The sequence below is a fragment of the Fundulus heteroclitus genome, chromosome 8, assembly GCF_011125445.2.
Source record: "Fundulus heteroclitus isolate FHET01 chromosome 8, MU-UCD_Fhet_4.1, whole genome shotgun sequence".
Classification (NCBI taxonomy): Eukaryota; Metazoa; Chordata; class Actinopteri; order Cyprinodontiformes; family Fundulidae; genus Fundulus; species Fundulus heteroclitus.
In genome coordinates, this window is record NC_046368.1 from 17,295,527 (window position 1) to 17,307,349 (window position 11,823).

Consider the following 11,823-nt stretch of genomic DNA (forward strand, 5'->3'; position numbering starts at 1 on the left):
AGTAACCTTGATGACACCCTTCATTACTATGTGCAGGCTGACATCCTGACAACAGCATGCAGCACCAGATGGAGGGGAGGGACACAGCACCATTCTCTACCTCTGCTGGGCCTTACTAGATTGGCATCTGGAAGGAAGCTTGAAAGGTAAAGAAAAGAAGAGGACAGCAGTCTCTTTCATGCACAGCTTGACCAACACTGCTCTGGCTCAGCTCTGCAAGGCTGCCCTAGTCCTTGTGCTTCCACAGCAGGGCACCTAAACTTTGGCTTAACCTTGCCATATGAAAAACTCCTTCTACTCTTTATGGATTAGTAGAACTATCCCCCAAAGTCCTGTGCAGTTTAAGAACCCCCCACAGAAACATAAATGTATTCAAGCTCCATTCATTTAAATACTAGATCAGGACACACATTTAGTTTTGCTTTTTTGATAGTATACTATTAAAATGTATTTGAATTATCTAACGATACAAAAATGCTGCTGAACAGTCCCAGCGGGGTTAAAAAAATACAGTAGTTGTAGACTGATCAAAGATGGCATTGCCAGCAAGTCCCCTTTAAGGACATTGGCAGTTAGCACAGGGCCGCCCAGCCTCTTTGTCTTTCTGGCAGCCCTTTGATGAGAGCCCCTCGGGTGATTCACTCTTACTTACAGACGTGCACAGGGCTGTTAAGAATTGGATCAAAACAGATTGAGCAGAGGTTGAATGCTCAGCAAGGAAGAGAGGAGCGGGGGATTAAAAATTGGAGATAGATGGAGAGGATAGTGACGTAGTTTGTTTAAAAAAAAAAGAAAGAAATGGAGCATGGGACAGGAATAGGGTGACTGAAAATATTGATATACCAAGTTCCATTTAGCAGTTTATTCTTGTCATAGAAAAGACAAAGGGTGTCTGTATTTGATGGCCTTTTTGTCCTTGGGTGGCTAACATGGAGTATGCAATTAACTTGTCAATTTGGGCCGTGACTCAGTCATGCTCATTTCTGTATGGTCACACATCAGATATAAATGTAGATGAAGTCCTGCCCTACTTTAACCCAGTCCTAACAGTTTTATATGCACTTCACCAGTCTATATTATTGAGTACTCACTGCGTGCAGTTTATTTATGGGGCTTGGTGTCATGACTTTAGACATGAATCTGTAAATCTGTGGTTTTACATTAAAAATAATTTAAACTTTTCTCTCGGTCTGCTTTATGATAATATTCTAATATAGTTTGTATGTCGGGACGGACCGATTTTAATAATTTTTTTCTCTGAAGTTAAGAGAATTTTTGAAGGCCTAAACATACATTGAAAACTCACAAACTTTTGCACAAAATTCTGGCTCTTTTAAAGTACTTCTTGATTCTGAGATCGACCAACTCGGAAATACATGCATTAGAGACCATATTTTCAAAAAATGGAGCATTAAGATCGTGATTGCGCGGTTAAAAGTGTTTTTAAGGACTTAAAATAGTCCCTCGGCGACCGCTTGGCTGAAAATCCACAATTTGGGTCGATGACGTAGTTTGTGGGCGTTGCCCAGGCTACGCTACAGAAAGTTCATTGAAGTACACCATGAGAAGTTCAGATGGCGATTTACAAAGTGATGATTTTAACACGAAAGACAGGGCAAGCGTCTGTTACGACTCGGGTAAGTCTGAGAAAAACATTTTAGGAAAATAAACGGAATGGTTTGCTAATGTATAATTGGAATTGGTGCTCATAATCGCGGTCATGGCTGACCGTTCGGATGTAAACACATTAACAACTCGTTGAAGCTCGATTGTCTGGCATCGTTCACTACCTCTTAGCACAGCAGCGCCGTGCAGAGACGTAGTGTAGAGAGCATGTCGCTTCTCAGCAGGCTGCTGTGATGACGGCGAGATTTCTCCGCTTCACTGCGCGTTGAATGAGGAGGAGAGGAGAGAATATGAACATTTCAGCAGCCTGAAGACAGCGTTTATTTATTTTTATTTTACAATTTTGTAAACAACAGCTGCCGATTAAACTGAATGTTACAATCTTGACATGATTTTATGAGTTGTTTTACCGAGAAACCGATCAGAAGCGCTGTGAATCCCCGCCTCTCTGGCTGCAGCTCCCGACACAGAGGGGAACAGATTTTCACAGGGGAACTGAATTTCGCACAACACCGGGACTTTTTGGGTTCGGAAATGTGTGTAAAGAGACATTATCCTTGTTGATATTTGACCAACCATAAGCCACACACTTTTTAGCCATGTTTAATCTGTCTATTTGTCTTTGAGAAAGCGAGTTTGCAACCAGGAAGTATCTTGTTACCATGTCAACAGATCAACGCCTATCCATGAATTACGTCATCGGTCATGCAACATTTTTTTATGAGCCTTGAGCTAAAAAGCCTTAAAAATCCACTTTTTCATTTATTTATTTTTTTTTCCTCAGGTCATAATAATATGTGAACTTTCTAACATTTAGCAACTTCTATGATCTCAGAATCAAGAGGTACTTTAAATATTTCCATGGAATTAAAAAGCAACGAGGCCACATGGCTTTACAATGCCGCTGGAGTAGAGGTAGAGAGAGTCATGGCTTATCATGCATCTTGTTTTGGTCTACAGACAGTGCTCAACAGCCCACCTAGTGGTGACATTTCGTTATTGCTCTTTTAAGGTATTGGGGATTAAAAGTCTTAATCTAAATGGTAAATTTTTGAGCATGTGTCCGTGATTTAAAACTCTGTAATTTTCACATGGAAAGGCATGATTATATCAAACTGTGTGCTTGAATAATTTCAATTGACCAACAATACAATGTGGTCAACAATACAATGTCTAATCCCCCCCCCCCCCCATGAGAACAGAAACGAAAGTTACTTCTGTAACTACGGTTCTATGAATCCCGGATGACTGCCAGAGGTGGTGCTTAAAGCACTGAATGATCATCATTGCACATGCACAGGTCAAGACCTAATGTCAATGAAGTCACGTGTGACCCCCGGAGATACCAGTGAGTCTATATAATCACTTGACACTGGTAGTTCAGTCGCTTTTCATCTTCTTGCATGCAGGTTTGCACGATTATACAGAGGGACCAAGTGCTCTGGCAGTCATCAGGGATTCATAGAACCATAGTTACAGCTGTAACTTTCATTCTCGAGGTTTTACAAACCAGAAAAAGAACAACGAAAGCAATTCCCACCTTACTGAGATAAAGAAGGAGGCTGCATAAGAATCCCCTCCAATGCATGTGGTTAAGCCATGTTAACCTTGTAAAATCTCATACAAGTGTCAGGAGAAGACCAATAGGAAGCAGCATAAATAGCCTCAAAAGGTACCCCGTGCATCACCAGCCAAGAGGAACTAAGGCCCACGAGTGGAATGACACTGCATCCACACAGGTGGCCATTGGCTTTGTAAAACATAGGGCATTCCCATCACATCCACCACCCAGCACACAATATTTTTTTAAAGGGCCAGAACTTTATGGGGAACAGCAAAGCAAACAGAGAACAGTTCACAGAAGCAGATGCTCTAATGTATGTCTCCAGGTAGGGCACAGAGTTCACCAGCACTCCCAAGGCGAGTATAGAGTGGCACATAGATGAGGGCAAGGGTTCAAAGGGAGAAGACTGCAGGGCAGCTAGCACCAAAGACAGATCCCACACAGGTAGCAAAGGTCGAGTGGGAGGATGCAACCGACAGGCACCCCTCAGGAACAATGATACATCCCTGTATGAAACCCACGGTTTCTCCATCAGTTTGCAGCTATATCTTGCTGGCATGTGCCAGCAAGATATAGCTGCAACATACATTTTAAGCGTGGATGGGAACTGACACCGGTAAAGACGCTCTTGGAGCAATTCCAGAACATCTGGAATGGGGTAACGAACAACATACAAATACTGCAACAAGCTACAAATACCTTCCACCGACTAGCATACAGCTGACGCATGGAGATGCCCCTGGCACTGTTTATTGTATGGCCGACCCAGGTCACATATAGCACAAAGGTTACACTGGCCCCTGCAGCAGCCAAACCCAAAGTGGAAGGCACCTGGGGTTGGGGTACAGGAACATTCCCCCCAGTTGATACAAAAGGTCCCCCCTCGGGGGAAGAGTCACGGGAGAGCTGCACCAGAGCCTGTGCAGCAGTGGAAACCAGGTCCTCCCAAGCCAGAAAGCAAGCTGTGCCCATCCAGAAAGACCCTCTGGAGCATCAGACCCACCAGAGGCGATGGGGAAACACATTCAGGAGACAATGGGGCAAGTCGTGGCCCCAATGCAGACTGACCCAAGGGACTGGTGCTCTCTCCCAGAGAAAACCATATGCTGCAGTGCATTGTCTCCTGGGAGGCAAACAGATCTAGATCTGCCCTGCCATAGTTTGCCCAAATGGTCTCCACCACCTCAGAATGGAGTCTCCATTCTCATGGCCGCAGTGGACCCCGGGATAGAAAATCTGCCGCTCTGTTCTGCACCCCCGGAACATGGCATGCCCGTTGACTGGTAAAGCATGAAAGCACCCACAGAGACAGCCCTCTGGACAGCTGTAACAACATCGATGACCAGGTCCTCACCCTGGTGGTTGATAAGGATCACCACCAATGTGTTGTCCAACCGGAAAAAGACATGTCTTCACTTAGACCTGTAAGGAATCGATGCAATGCCAATTGCACAGCACTCAACTCTAGGGCATTGATGTGCTCTCCCTGCTGATGGCTAGACCATATCCCCTGCACAACCTGTCCTTGCCAGGACTCACCCAACCCGTGACTGATGAGTTGGCGAAAACCACCTCCCTCTGAGGCTGTAGTGAACCCAGTTGAACCCTGTTCAACTGTGTGGACTGATGGGACACTGAAAATCTCAGGCACCTGTGTGAGGGCCGCACCAGGTCCAGCCTGAGTGTGTTGAGCCACATCTGGAGAAGGGGCAGAGACAACAACCCCAGAGGAACCACTGTAGAGGCAACAATCAGCATGCCCTACAGGCAGAGGTATGCAAGCAGAGGGGGAGCCCTGCCAGGCAGGAACCTGGGCAGCAACTGGGAGATCCCAGCAACACACTGAGGCAAGGGGCAAGCAGTCACAGTCTTTGAATCCAGGACCACCCCATGGAAAACCATCACCTGAGATGGAAACAAGGTGTTCTTCTCTTGGTTCACCGGAAGGCACAACCGCTACATTTTACTAAAAATAAGTAAAATGTTCTTAAAGTTAGTGTATTTGTCCTTGATTTGAGCTGGTAAATAAGATGATCTGCCAATGGAATGAGTATTTTGACCCCTAAAATAAGATAATTAGACATCCTGCACTTGAAATAAGATGATGGAGATGAGTTGTTCCTATTTTAAGTGCAAAAATCTTATTCCATTGGCAAATCATCTTATTTTTGTGCTCAAATCAAGGACAAATACACTAATTTTAAAGAACATTTTACTTATTTTTAGTTCCGTTTTTGCAGTGTAGAGGTGACCAAGAAGCAGACATATGTCAGCCAGGGGCACAGACCAGCCCCTGAGCCTGCAGAGGAGAGAAAGCCACCGCCATGCATCGGATGAACACCCAAGGAGACCAAGGGAAGCACCGTGAACTGAAAATGCCTGCCCTGAAAGGTGAAGCGGAGAAACTGCCAATGGCGTATGGCTATGGGCTCATGGAAATAAGCCTCTCGACCGAAGTTCTGCCACAGAACATCTGTGATCCTCAGCATGCAGAAGAGAAGGACCTTTAAAAATATATTGAGACCCCTCAGGTCCAAAATGGGGATAGCATAGAGACCACTCATATATTGGGAATGAGGGCGGCCCAGTAAGCGTGTTGGCTTGGAGTAAAGTGTCCCATGCACGAACCCCCCCCCCCCCCACCCCCGCCGATTTGTGTTGAATGAGTGTAATGTGACAAAACAGCTTTAATTCTCCATCAAAAAACTCTCATATCCCTCATGCATTGACTTTTTCAGCAATTGTCTGCCGTCAACTTGCTTTTTCCACAGCAACAGCATTGTTTATTATCGTTTAATATTCTCCATATGCCTTCATTAAAGATTTCTAATTCCAGTCGTGGGAAGTGCACACTTCCAGGCTTCTTTCCTGCCGTTGTTATGGTGAATCACGTTATCTGTGATCCATTGATGAGGGCTTATTTTATGCTCATGCTCACATTCAACTCATGGTTGATTGTACGCTGTGTTTAGTTACCTGATTGATATTGCATGTTCTGAAACCGAAAACGCTGAGTATGACAGAGTGAGGTAGAACAACTAGCAGCTTTCTACTCAGGGTAGATCAGCCAATTTTTCTGAAATGGGGCCCAGAACAAAGATGCACACCGCAACCTGCCCAACTATAAGCGTTTGCCCCACCAGTCAATCAGAGTTGTGCTCCGATCAGCACCTGGAGCTCACAGAGCGGGGCCATAGAACACCATCTCGCCAGAGTTGCAAAATGGTACAAAATAACTTGATTTATTATCATTTTGTTTACAGTTCAGCTTCAATGTTATTTGCTGTGCAGCATAGGTTTGCTGTGAGTGCTGAATCCAGATGTCGTGCGCCTCTGGGCACGCGCACAACTTAGGGATCTTTGTCAGCTGTATTAAATTGAAATTTCAATAAGTTAAGGGACCTTCCATGACAGTCTGTGGAAGTTTAAAATTTAATCTAAAAACAGTTGATAATTTCAAATGGCATTTTCAAAATACTACAGATAGTCTTTAAAAATGCTTCACCACAAAACAAGAAGTGACTTAGTACAACTTCCATCAGGAAGGTCGGACTTTAGCCAAATTTTGAAGAGTTCTCACCAGAGTTAAAATGAGCCACACTAAGGCTAATCTAAAGGCTTGTTTACAGTACCCCTACTAGCACCATGGGGATGTGAGAGGCATGCGTGCTGAGGTGGCATTGAGGTCATACACATGTCCGCGACATAAGCTGAGGTGCAAGGCTGTTCAACGCTGCTTGCAGCTTTAATTTTGTTTGTACCCACTTGTTAACTGTTAAAAGAGTACTCCCCTGTTTCAGTTATCTTTAAAAGTTTAAAATCTTATTTGTATTTCTGTCATCTACACATGTTTAGATCGTTTATTTCCCCCCAATAACTTAACATTTGCCAATTCAATCGACTGTAGTTGTTTAAGGACATTTGTAAAAAAAAAAAAATAAATACGTTACATCTGTCCTGTACAAGGAAAACAGACTTGAATCATTAGAGTAAATGAGGTTTCTTAGCATTTGCCATGTTATTTTACCACTGTATAGATTTTTAAGATGCATAAATGGATTTAATTTTAGCATCATGGAATACAAGGTTATCGATAGGTGCAGTCCAACACACACACAGACTTCATCAACGGCATGGATTTTTGAAGTGACATGTTATGGAAAACCTTTCCCTGGCAGTAGTAATGTACATTCCTGGAACGGAGTCTAATCAGATAAAATCAAGTAGATCAGTAGAATGGCTCCAAAACCAAACTTTGATCCTGTCTTTTAGTAGGTTCATACTGACCATAAAGAATGTTGATATTTTGAATGTGCATGGTTACTTTTTTTAGAATAGCATTTACTGTTTACTGCCTTGACAAATTCTGTTTTCCCTTTTCTGCACAAATGCAAGCATTAAAAAACTGTAGTTGTGTCTCTACACATTTAACAGCATTCTAGAGCCCTTTAATTATGCAGTTTTGTGTCTGTATTCAAGAGCAAGAAAATAGCCAAGACCAGCTATTTCCCATAAATGAAGAGTAAACTCCAGACTCTATACTCTAAGTATTTCTAATGGAGCTAAAATGTATAACTGAATATGGTAGTGACGGTTTGAGACATAGGCAGATGTGGTTGATTGGGCCCTCCTGCTAGCCTTGGGGCATCAAGAGCACTTGAATTTTAACTGGGTAGGTTTACAAATGAAAGAATTGTGTACATTACATATTTTAATGCTAATTTAATATTTCTGCTGCATTTCTGTAGCTGACCAGCAGAAGACATTTGGACTAATATGTGTTATATATCGCAGTGGGTGTTGGTAATTTCACAAAATAATAGTATTAGTTGTCAGCTGTTAGATTGAAAAAAAACCTCACCCTCTGTGTGCCCCAATGAGTCTATGGTGCCCCTAGCGTTTGCTTATATTGCCTATAGTCACTCTGGCTTCTAATGTCTGTTAAGGAGCCAATTAATGCACACAATCAACATCCCACACAAGGGCGCTTGTGGTGTATTTTTCCCTAAACTGTTTGTATTATCTTTTTTCCTGTTATAGTGCTAGAGAAAAAAAAACATACTCTTAACTGAAATGGGCTCAGTTGAAAGTATGTCCCACAAAATAAAAGTTAAGGCCACATACAGCTTTGGGCCAGCTATGGTATGTGGCACACATGGAATTAAAAGACCTTGTGCGTAATGTGAAACAGCCTTGACCCTTTCATATACATAGAAATAAATTTGCACTTCCTTTTTTTGCTGTTTGTCCACATTAAGGCATGTCATTTTAACATTATGGTCACCAGCACTGGATCCTGGCCATTATTGCTGCAGCATGAGACACATTTTAGACCAGCTGAATTTAGTGGCAGATGGTAAAACAGTGTGCTCTCCCAAGGGGTGGCATAAAGGAAAAGGGCTGGCCTCTTTGCCTCTGTGACCAGGGTGAGCAATAAAGTTGCTACTTTATGTACATAGAAATTAGAGTTTTTTTTCATGCTTCTTCCTGTGCACTATTGTACGATGAGTCATGTCACATATTAACCAGATGGAACCTCATTTTATATGGAGTTGTACTGTATATCAATGTTGATTACTATGTGGCATATCTAAGTGATATGAGGGTCAGGTGAGTTGAGTGATTGGTGTTGGAGAAATGTCCACAATCAGTAAAACAGTAGGGAAAAATATTGAACAATAAGATGTAAATTGGTAACTGAAAACCTGAAAACCACTTGGGGCGGGGGGGACACTGCATGATTCATTTAAATGCTCCTTTCTACATATTGTGTCCTCTGAATCGGAAGCAGTAACTAAGCCAGAGGTAAAGTATTTGCAGCCAAGCCTGTCAGACACTATTATAAAACTGTGTCTGTTACTAAAGATATTGACAAGCATTTCATCCATCCATCCATCCATCCATCCATCCATCCATCCATCCATCCATCCATCCATTGTCTTCCGCTTATCCGGGGTCAGGTTGCGGGGGCAGCAGCTTCAGTAGGGAGGCCCAGACGTCCCTCTCCCCAGCCACTTGGGCCAGCTCCTCCGGGGGAATCCCAAGGCGTTCCCAAGCCAGCCGAGAAACATAGTATATCCAGCCATTCTACTGTCCTGGGTCTTCCCCTGGGCCTCCTCCCGGTGGGAAGTGCCCGGAACACCTCACCAGGGAGGCATCCTAACCAGATGCCCGAGCCACCTCAACTGGCTCCTCCCGACGTGGAGGAGCAGCGGCTCTACGCTGAGTCCTCCCCGGATGACTGAGCTCCTCACCCTATCTCTAAGGGAGAGCCCAGACACACTATGGAGAAATCTCATTTCGGCCGCTTGTATCCTGGATCTCGTTCTTTCAGTCACGACCCAAAGCTCATGACCATAGATGAGGGGTAGGAACATAGATCGGCCGGTAAATTGAGGTATATGCTTCCAATTGGTAAAATTATCATAAAGCCTGTGATTAATTCCCACTGTTATACTGATGATACATGGTTATATGTATCCATAAATCCTGATGAATCCTATCATTTACTAAGACTACAGGCATGTCTTGATGCCAGCACAAGGTCTAAAGTATGGAGCCAAGAATGTGTCAGTTTATGCACATTTTAAACAAAACCAATTGAATCTAGCATAGTTTTAAAGCCTACACTAAGGTTATCACATTCTGTGTCAAAATGAATGTTGAAATCCCCCACTATAATAACATTGCCAGTGTTTATCACCAAATCAGATAAGAAGTCTGACAACTGATCCAAAAACTCCCCATTGGCGGGAAGGAAAAACCTCTAGCAGAACCAGGCTCAGTCATTTGCCTCGACCGACTGGGGGTTAGAGAAGACAGAGCAGAGACACAACAAGCACAGAAGCACACATTGATCCAGGAATCTGTTCTATATTAGATGGTAATAGCGGGTGATCTGTCTTCCCTGGATGATGTCACAGCTAACAGAACCCCAGACCAGGTGTACCTACTATGAAGAAAAAAGAGAGAGAACAAAAAGTTAAAAGCTGAAATGACGACAAGCAATGCAAAATTAGAGAACAGTAGAGCTCAGTAGAGTGAGAAAAATAGACCCTGATGTCCTCCAGTAGCCTAAGCGTATAGCAGTATAACTATAGAGGTAGCTCAGGGTAACATATGCCACTCTAACTATAAGCTTTGTCAAAACGGAAAGTTTTAAGATTAGTCTTAAAAGTAGACAGGGTGTCTTGCCTTACCCTATAGAATTCATTCTATACACAGTCAACCTGCCAAACTCAACTCCTGCTGATATACTCACCTTCTCCCCTGGATCCTCACCCTCTCAGTCGACAAATAAGCCTACATTCATACTTAAAGAACTCATGACAGATTCCCACGTCATTTCTTGAAAAAAAAAAAAAAAAACGTACCTCTCCTCCTCAGGCTCCTGTTCCCGAGCCTGGGAGAAGTCCACACTTGTCTTGTCTCTTCATTAAATCATTTAAATCTTGTCTGTTGTCCATGGTTGTTGCCTGCACCAAGGTCTCATTGATAGTAATTATAACACACACTCACTCACATACATGAGGGAAGCGGAAGTCTATTCAAGCAGTCTGAGAGGTGGGCTGCAGGGACTAGAATAGGCAGCACAAAGAATAGATTATCAGTCCAGCACAAGGCTAACAAATACCCCATTTCCGTAGTAACAACATTGAGTCCACAAAGGGTCTGTTCGAATCATTTCACTACGGATGGTTTTCATCTACAGCTGAATGTGACGCATATGTGGGTGGATTTGCCGAAGCAAGGCGGCGCTGAGATGCAACAAAATGTTTATATGACACAGTAATCAAACATAGCATGGACATGTAGCTAAGAAGCGAGCAGCTTAGTGTGTATTTTTTATCACACTTACAGTAGGTCACTAAGAGGGCAGAGGTAGTTGACAGAAAAGAGGAAGACCAGGAAGAACTGAGAGAGTTTTGGAGATGAAGAAGAACAAGATAAGGCTTCTGGTAGCCATGGATTGAAGAATAAAGTATTAGCTCCTACCTACATTAACAGTAAGTTAACTAGCATTAACTTACTGGGTAAGTTAATGCTAGTTATAGCTCGCTATGTTGTTCTGTATATACACACGCTGTATATATAGAACAAGTCCTGTAACACTTTGTGCATACAAAGAGTTAAAGCACTGGGATATCATGTAATATATATGCTGTGTGTGTCCCACAGGCTGCTGAGGAACAGGACAGAGCTGTGATGGGTGCTCTGATGCTGAACGATATGAGAAGATTCAGCCCTAATTGCAGCATGTAACATTATCTGAATCTTCCAAATAAAGTTGTGTGACTATACCATGTATACCAAGTGTTGATTTATGTCAGTTATAGATTAAAAAACTTAAGGTTAAATATATCTAATGATGTGGTTACTTAGGTTGCTTTTTGTTTTTTTAACAAAAAACATTATTGTTGCATGCTCAGATACAATGTAGTGTTGCACGCATTAAACAGGGAACTACAATTAAGTAAAGGTTTCTTGAAATTAGTACATTTGTCCTTGATTTGAGCAGCTAAATAACATTATTTGCCAACGAAATGAGTATTTTGACCCCCAAAATAACAATTAAACTTACTGCCCATGAAATAAGATTATGCAGATCAGTGCAAAAATTATTTTCCCTTGGC

At 42.8% G+C, this 11,823-nt stretch overlaps 1 long non-coding RNA gene across 1 annotated transcript in view; it reads left to right on the top strand.

Moving 5' to 3' along the window:
* Positions 1-11,483, top strand: part of LOC110368914 — a 35,293-nt gene extending 23,810 nt beyond the window's left edge. The window contains exons 2-3 of the long non-coding RNA XR_004931464.1: positions 37-146; positions 11,369-11,483. This is a non-coding gene — a long non-coding RNA (uncharacterized LOC110368914). The remainder of the gene's footprint in view (positions 1-36; positions 147-11,368) is intronic.
* The last annotated feature ends 340 nt before the right edge of the window (positions 11,484-11,823 follow it).